At 44.9% G+C, this 9,106-nt stretch overlaps 1 protein-coding gene across 4 annotated transcripts in view; it reads right to left on the reverse strand.

Annotated features, from left to right (window-relative positions):
• The window catches only part of ZER1 (zyg-11 related cell cycle regulator), a 423,267-nt gene extending 414,556 nt beyond the window's left edge, over positions 1-8,711 (reverse strand). Inside the window, exon 1 of one of the 4 annotated variants that reach the window (XM_069609184.1) lies at positions 8,493-8,711. The gene's annotated coding sequence lies outside the window, so the exon portion shown is untranslated. Of the gene's footprint in view, positions 1-7,514; positions 7,640-8,492 lie in introns of those variants that run through there. The other 3 variants (XM_069609185.1, XM_069609186.1, XM_069609187.1) reach the window with 3 other exon arrangements.
• Between the last annotated feature and the right edge of the window lie 395 nt (positions 8,712-9,106).

Here is a 9,106-nt window from a genome sequence, read left to right on the forward strand (position 1 = left end):
CGCTCTACAAACTGTGCTACAATAGGATTGCTGTACTGTGTATTTTGAATTTTATGCCATGTGTTTTGACTCTTTGTGATGGCTTCATGACAACTAAAGAAATAGCAATAATAACTGCATTTCTATAGTGTACACCCGAGTGTTTTGGAAAGTGACTACTGTGGGGCGATAGCCTCTGGAACCTAGAGAGGCAACAGGAAATATTGAGTCCATCTTCACTGCCCAGAGCCGTGACAAGACAGGTCGTCAGAGAAAGCGTTCTAACAGAGCTGTAGTGAAGGAGGAGCAGGGCAAGCTATGGAGAGCCCAGGAAGGGAAGGCGGGCTGAATAGTGGTGTGTGTACGGATCTCACACACGGAGCAAGAAGAAAACAAGCACAATACCCAGATAGCAGAAGAACGGGATGCTGGAAAGATGTTGAAAGCAAGACGCTGCGACCATGCAAAGCGACCAGAAGATTACCAGCCTCAGAGGTCTATGTGAGTAAGAAGGCCGGGAGACAGTGAGACAAAGCAGAAAAGAGAGCCAATGATAGAGAGAAATTTGCAGACACACTCCATTGTACGGGGGGAGCCAGAAAAAGGCAATGGAACTGAGACTGCCCATCTGTGGCAAAACACAGGAAAGGAATACATTGGTTGTAGAGGTGCACACCTAGGTAATGGTTTAATAGTTGATTGTACACATTAAAATATATATCGATGGATGCAAGTCAGCTTAATAGTGCTCCCTGTTGGGATCTATGCTACTAGATCCAAATAATGAAGAGAAAGGGATGGCCATCTTGAAAAAACTCGAGGTACAAACAAAGGCAGCCTAATAGCTGCTAAACACTTTCATATGAACACTTTGTAACTTCTGGAAAGATAATTCAAGGCAATATAATTTAAACAAAAAATAGTGTTATTGAAAGACATTTACCAACATAGAATCTTGTTGGTGATATTCAGTACATATCTATCATAGTAACATAATTCTCATTGTATCAAGTTTATATACAGTTAAATCAAAAAGGAAACAAATAATAACCAGTTAACAATTGTATATCTCATTCAATTGGCGTTGGAGAACAAAAAACAAACAATTCATTAAATTTCAGTCTATTAAAACACAAAATATGATCCGATATCTGGACAAGAAAGTATTGTTGTGTCTTCTGTCCTATACTATGCGTTTGGGTTATTAAAACCCTTCTTCAGTTATTGATATCAGTTGGTTCTTTCTGAAAAATTGATAAAGTAGTATTATTAAGTTAATCATCAAGCTCATAAGTTAATTAACTGAAGAAAAGAATAGGCTAGTCACTTTACTAACCTGTTGCTGTGATCAGTGATCATGGTCAATATTCGCAATGGACTGTGTAGGATATTCAATCCTATAAGTAACAGAGAACACAGTATACTGTAAAATCAGACTTAACTCACATTTTGCCTATAGGTAGAATGTGATCTATGACGGGACCAGGGCTCATAAAAAGCGCTGGGTCCCGCTCAAAGATCGTGGGTTATGATAACATAACTCTTGACTCACCTCTCTGGGTTGCAGGTGTAGGATTCTAACCTCCGAGAACTCGTAGAGTGTTTCCACTGTTCGTACACATCATCTTTAAAGATGCCACAGCGGCTATGGTAAAAACAACGGAATTTTAGGTGTAACTAGGGGTTAAACTATACTAAAATGCGAAAAGTAGAAAAATGTTTTGGCAATGAGCCGGTACCGTAAGCTTAGTTCCGTACGATTTTCACTGTGTATAGAAAAGGGGTCTCTGCCTTCAGATCGTTCCTTTCAGGCTCAAAGGAGATGGCTTATGGATGGCCAAGAAGCGGCCATGTAACTGTTTTACAATTCACGCGCACAGTAGCCTGAAGCCGTGTATCATACGGTAAACAGGCTGTTAGCCTCGGGTGTTCGTAATCTGTTGAACAAAGAGGAGAAAGACACCTCTGTATTAATCAACCAGTTACTCCGCTCAATTCTAAATCTATCGGGCCGTATTGTGTCTATTAGATCTCCGTGTACTCGGAGAACCGAGAATTACCTGCATCTATGAACGTGAATCGGTCAGCCCGTCTCTCTCGAAAATTGCGGACAGTTTCCCGTTTCACCTGCCGTTGCTGCGCAACGTTCAGCGAAGTGTGCGTGTCATATAGACTAGAGGGTCACTCTGATTACGGGGAGAACTCCAAGAGCAGCCATCTTGGGTGGAAAAATGGCCGAAAGATTTCTAAGATAAATCTACGGTCTAAGTTAAATAGATGAAATATAAATCGGACAATGCTACAGATGATTAATTTGAGTCGAAAATACCTTTAATTTCTTACATTCGAGTAAATAGTTCTCATTTTGAGATGTTAGCAAGTTGTTCTAAATGAACCTGTGTAGCGTTCCATCACCATTATGTCATGAGGCTTCATTCAAAACAGTATGGAGTTCATACAATAGGTGAATGAAATAGGTGTGTCAAGCAAATAAGTTAAATCCAACGGTACGAAAGAGGCCTATACTTGTCTCAATTAAAAGTTGTCACAGGTGGTAGTTTATACAAAAACAGCCTTATGTCACAAAAAACAATACAAGTCCGATTCCAAATTCATTCCACGTGGGGACATTGAGTCCAGTTTATCGATCCATAAACGTTTCTCTTTATTGAAGCAATCTTTGTAAATTACCTCTGCGTCTTGGTAATTAAACATGTTCTAAAATCACAAATTGCATTTGGGCAATTGTGTGATTTTGTTCGTTGAAGTGTTGTGCTACACGGGATTTAGTGAGTTTCAACCTCACTTTGGATTTATGTTCGCACCATCATTTCACTTTTCTACCTGCGAGGCCCACATAATAGAGCCCACAGGGACATTTGATGCCATAAATAACACTTTGTATGTCGCAGGTAGAGGTATGGTTCAGTGAGATCTTGTTGCCTTTATGTGGATGGTAGATATAGTTGCCTTGCATCACATTGTGACAACAATTGCAATTGTTGCATGAAGTGTTCCCTTAAACGTATTGCTCTGTAGCTTCTTGGTATTAAAATCTGATTTGATCAGACAGTCTCGAATTGACTTATTTTTGTTGTAAGCAAAAAGTGGCAGTATTGGAAAAAGATTTACCAATTTCAGATCTAGAGATAGTTTCACCCAATTGTCTGACTATTTTTTTGATCTGTCTACTTTGTTGTGAGTAGGTAGTGACATACACTATGTCGGTGGTATCCTCCTTGGCACAAGGACGTAGAGCTTGTTGTCTGGTGATGTTCTTCACTTTTTCTGTGTCTTGTTGTAATTTTATTGGGTCGTAACCTCTTGAGAGTAATTGTTTTGTAAGTTCATTTGCTTTCTTATCAAATTCATCTTCTTCAGATATAATTCTTCTGTATCTTAATAGTTGGCTCAAGACACAGTAAAGACATTCGAGAAAGCAATTGTGTGGAGAAAGGTTGCTGGCCGAAACCAGGAAGGTAGTTCCGAGGGCCGTATGAGAAACTAGTTAAAGTGATTGAAATGAGAAATGCTGCATGCTGGAACTTGAAGTCGGAGCTAGAACACTGCGATCCCAGATTCCCATTTCCTGACATGAAAGAAAGAACTATCACAGTGCAGAGCTAGCAAGAAAGAAGGTACACAAGGGTTCCATCACAGTAAGAACATGACATTTCAGGATTTGGGAGTTGCAAGTAGAAAAGTTGCATGGTTTCACATGGGACTCCATGAGGGTTTCCTGTATAACAGCTGACGGGTTCCCATGGGAAACTCCACTCGAGGACACTGCTATTCCTATAGGGGACACTGTGGAGTTTAAATGTATGCAGCGAGTAAAGAGTTTTACAGATTGGAGGTATTCTGATTTGGTGTTACAAACAAGGATAACAAAAATGCATTCCTTTAGGTGATGAATCCGATGGAGTCACCACTAACTCCCTGGTGACAATATCTCCTGTTTCTAATGTTTTCTTAAATGCAAGTTCTGAATAATATCACTGTAGAAATCTTAGACATTATGTGAACTCCAACTCCCCTATGGGCCCAGATACTGAGACGAGGCAGAGGAGTGAGGAGTTGATGCATATTGAAGAAATCTCCAATCTGAATATGCAGACTAGTGGTTTGGGAAGATCACGAGTGCGCAGGACATTTAAAAATGCTGTCCACACTCGAACTGCAGAGAGAGCAGCAGAAAGAAGCGGCATGCCAGGACCGCAGTGGAGAAGAACGAGAAGGCTGACAAGTCCAGAAAGAAGCTTATAATCATCTGAGCCGCTTACCGGCGTGGCACAAGACCAGAAGAGATGCTGCAGGGATCGTCCGAGGATCGACAGAACACCAGTAGCAGCAACAGAGCTACCGGAGATACCATCACACCAAGAGGCAGCGGTCTTTGATACTGATCGCAGAGAGAAGCCGGCGGGTGAGTTGGAAGTTGCGGCGAGAGCCGGAGGAAGGTCTTCAGAGTAACGGACGTTGTGCCAGAGAGGAAGCTTCATCGATACGATGTACCACGGACCAGTAATGCTACGAAACACCAGTGAGCCCACCCAAAGCCATAGGGGACCCCAAGGTGTACCCACAGTCATGTAAGCCAACAAAACATATATGAATATTTGAATACCGAACAAATTAAGTGCAAAAGCAGAACTTTAACAAGTCTCCATATATGGGATGCCAATATTGGGAAAGTTGTAGCAAGTATAATCCTAAGCAAGTAAAGGTTAAAGAAATAAGCACAGCAACAGAACTTGAACAAATACCCATATACGGGATATCAATGTGGGAAAAGTTGGAACAAATCATACATACCTCAAGCAAAGATAAACACAGTGAAACGATACAACTGTGTTATGTTAAAAAATATTGAAGTCCTGATAAAGGGAATATATCAGGCAGTGAACATTTAGTAGCAAGATACCTGGCGGGGACTATACCATGGGATCTGAAGAGTTTTCTAGAGGAGGCCTGGCATGGCAGTATACCAGGAGGTCCATTCAAGTTTTATAAAGAAACATACTTATTTTACAAAGCACATGGTAAAGGAGTATACCAAACATCCTTTTGGCATCCTAAAGAAATTATTGTTTGAAAGAGATACTTTTACCATCCTGAAAGAATAATTGGGTGAAAGAGACACTTGCCAACCTGAACGAAGAATTGTTTGAAAGAGACACTTTTGCCCCCCCCGGAAAGAAACACTGTTTGAAAGAGACCCTTTTGGGGTAACAAGGAAGGGGGAACACTAATTGGGGTTTGGTGTGCAGTCAAAAAAAAAAAAAATTTAAAACATTTTGTCGAAAGTCATAATATCGAAAACAAAAAGGGTAAAAAAAAAGTCGAATGCCCTCTTTTTTAATTATATATTTATTTTGGGGTCCAGGAATAAAAAGAAAATGGGTAAAACAAAAAAAAAAATACAAAAACAAGGGGTTGGGGGTGAACCCCCCCCATTTCGAATAAAATTTTTGTTTGACTTTTTTTTCTCGATATTATGACTTTCGAAAAAATTACATAATGGAATGTCACTATAAACCTTGGGGTTTCCCTGGGGAACATTCAGAGATTGAAAAAGCTGGAGATTTAAGTTATCGACCAGAAGAGCCTCGTTAGCATGACACCAACTGGTATTAGAAGCTAATTTTGACACCCCAAGTTTTGGTGCCACACAAAAATACATATATGTCACATTAACACTATGCGCTTAGAACTTGGTTTAATTATGTGTTAGGAAATGGGTTCTACCTACTGGACAACACGTTTTAGTGGTGGAAGTAAGATTTGTAGAACACTATGTACTAACTGTGCGTTCTGCAGAGATTGCTGAAGGGGCTACGACCCAGAAACACTAGTTTATCAGATGACACACAATTATACCCAATAGTCGGTTGTGTCAAAGATTTCTCGTAGTTATGCTGTGTTGCATTTACTCAGTCCTGCATGGCGAGCACCTACTCAAAGCTTAAACTCACTGTCTAGCGAATAAAACCTTATTTTGAATGGATTAGATTTATACACGTAATAAAATAGCTGAACTAAGAATGATTGGCGCCCAGTTCGTGGAGGAAAGAGGAGCTGGTATTTTACTGGGTCATGTTTTAAAGTTCCCAGATCAAACCTGGAAGGGACATTTTATTAAATTGTGTTTGCATTTGTACCCGTACCCAACATTTGAAGAGAGTTGGGATTAATAGAGCTGATAGAACATGTAGGGTATGCTAACCCTCCTGCCCGTTGTTCATGCATACAGCATTGTAACCATAGCTGTACTTATTATTCATGTCCACTATGTAACAAAAGCTTAACCCTCTTTATACCTTCGCGCCCTAATACTTTTGGGTCTGGTGCAATATAAATAATAAAACAAACAAACAAACAAACAAGCTAAGGATTTGAAATCGAGACCTTGAAACATCTCCTCTTAGAATGTCCCCCGTTATTACACCGAAGAAATGCACGGCTTAAATGTGTTCACAAAGTTAATGGAATTAATGACCAGGTGTTCTGGGGTCCGATTTTAGCAGGTGCTCCGACTGCTCCGATACTGGCAGCTATTTGTTTTATATTCTGAATTTTTAAAGATAATTAACTAAATTTGGATTCAATTTTACGGTGACGATATTTAAATGAAATTGCATTTAAACGGCAGGAAAAATGTCAATGTTATGTATTGTAATTGTGTAGGTTTGTCTTGTGTACACCAATTCACAATACAATATATAAATAAAACACAAAACCGAGGCTGTGCTCCTCGTCAACCCAACCAAGTAAAAACTCATCCTAGTCAGGCTATCTGGCATGATGCCTTGAAAGATTCAAGCAGTAAAAATGTCCTAGTGCAAATCACTGAGTTGTATCATTGGCAGCAAACTACCCTTCAAACCTCATAACGTCAAGAGTACAGAAACAGCCTATTCCAGCCAAGACTCCTGTGCAAAATAAAATATGTTTCTTCCAACCTCTGAAGCATTAGTGTTCTGGGTCATCACACGTGGAGGGGTGCAATGTGTTCCTCTCGGGTACGCCTGCCACAGCCCTCGCACCACTCGAAACAGTGCAGCAGGCCATTGCCAGACTTATCGACAGCACTAATAAACACAGAGACATTGCTCCCCTTCTGAAAAGGTTACAGCCTGGATCATCTTGAAAACGGCCTGTAATGTATTATATTCCATCAAAACTCTATCAACTCAAGTGCTGCCTTAACTAGCTGAAAAGCTACCCATATACAGGGGCCGGTGTACTTCCAGAAGCTGCAACATCACAAGACGGCAAAATAAATGCTGGCAAATAAGAGAGCAGGGATCGGGCCTACCCCTGCCACGCAGGGATACTGTGGACAATCCCCGGACTACTCCCATTCCTAGAAGAGGCATCGAATGGCCACACATCCCCAGCATTGGCGAGACGCTGTAAAGCTGGAGAGGGAAGGGAAAGAAGCGCCTTGAAAGCTGCGGCACAGCCCTAGCCCTTCTGCTGTAGGGGCGCCCGAACGGGCTCCTTGGGTGTGGGCGGGCACAGACAGCACTTACATTTGGGAATGCAGCATTTATTCCGAACGTTATCCTCAGCCCCTCTACATGGCAACAGGTGGCAGGAGTCCGCCCAAGCCCGGAAACACCATGAACAGAAAGTGAAACTAAACGCAGCTTTAACCCTCTGCCCTGGATTCCATTCCCTGCCTGCTGTTCATTGGAGGGGACCCCGTTGTCATTTTGGGGGGCAGGGAACTGATGGGTGTGGGGGGATTCCAGGGTGACTGATAGGTGGGGAGGGAGTGGGGGGCACTGGGGGTTCCCATGGATGCCCCTGTGGGGGCACTATGGGGTAGCCGTGGGCTGGGGGAGTTGTCATTTTGGGGGGCAGGGAACTGATGAGCTTGGATGGCTTCTATCCTGGATTCCAGGGTGACTGAGGGGAGGCTTCGGGGTGGGAGCACTGGGGGTTCACATGGATGCCCCTGTGGTGGGAATATGGGGTAGCCGTGGGGTGGGAGAGTTGTCATTTGGGGGGACAGGGAACTGATGGGTGTGGGGTCTAGATTCCAGGGTGACTGATGAGTGGGGAGGGGAGGCTTCGGGGTGGGAGCACTGGGGGGTTCCCATGGATGCCCCTGTGGTGTGAATATGGGGTAGCCGTGGGGTGGGAGAGATGTCATTTGGGGGGGGGGCAGGGAACTGATGGGTGTGGGGGATTCTAGCCTGGACTCCAGGGTGACTGATGGGTGAGATGGGGAGGCTTCGGGGTGGGGGCACTGTGGGTTCCCATGGTGTCCCCTCGGGAAGGAGACAGTGAGGCGCTTCCCCTGGGGACATTGTGTGGGGGGTCCTGGGGGTGCGGGGAGGGTACAGGCCCCGCTGTCTCAGGTGGTCCTCCCAGGCCAGGGGCCGGTAGTTCAGCCACAGTAATCAGCTGGGGAGTGACACCCTGTGCCACAGCTGTTTCCGGGTGGGGGCCCTGGAGGCCCTGGAGGGCCAGGTATTACCGGCCTTTGCCCCGCCCCCTCTCACCGGCCGGGGGCGGTCCTCCGTCCCGGTCTGTCCACGGATCCTCCGCTGTCAACAAACTCCACCGTCACTTCCGGGATGGGCCCTAGCAACGGGAACCGCTTCCGGCTGCGAAGCAGGTCCGGCCGGGAACTGTGGCCGGAGGCAAGGTTCCGGGAGGGAAGGGGGCGTGGACGGGCATTATGTGCCCCCCCCTCCTCCCCCTCCCACCTAGAGATCCCTAGCCTGGACCCCTCCCCACCCCCCACACCCCACAGCCATGGACTCAATGACCCTCTCCCCCTGACAGACTCTCTCCCCCTGCCAGAGACTCAATGACCCACTGATGACCCAGACCCTCTCCCCCTGCCAGAGGCTCAATGACCCGCTCCCCCTGACAGACCCTCTCCCCCTGCCAGAGGCTCAATGACCCTCTCCCCCTGACAGACCCTCTCCCCCTGCCAGAGGCTCAATGACCCGCTCCCCCTGACAGACTCTCTCCCCCTGCCAGAGACTCAATGACCCACTGATGACCCAGACCCTCTCCCCCTGCCAGAGGCTCAATGACCCGCTCCCCCTGACAGACCCTCTCCCCCTGCCAGAGGCTCAATGACCCTCTCCCCCTGACAGACCCTCTC

This window comes from Ambystoma mexicanum, chromosome 8 (assembly GCF_040938575.1).
Source record: "Ambystoma mexicanum isolate Mex_15411 chromosome 8, UKY_AmexF1_1, whole genome shotgun sequence".
In the NCBI taxonomy this organism is placed as follows: Eukaryota; Metazoa; Chordata; class Amphibia; order Caudata; family Ambystomatidae; genus Ambystoma; species Ambystoma mexicanum.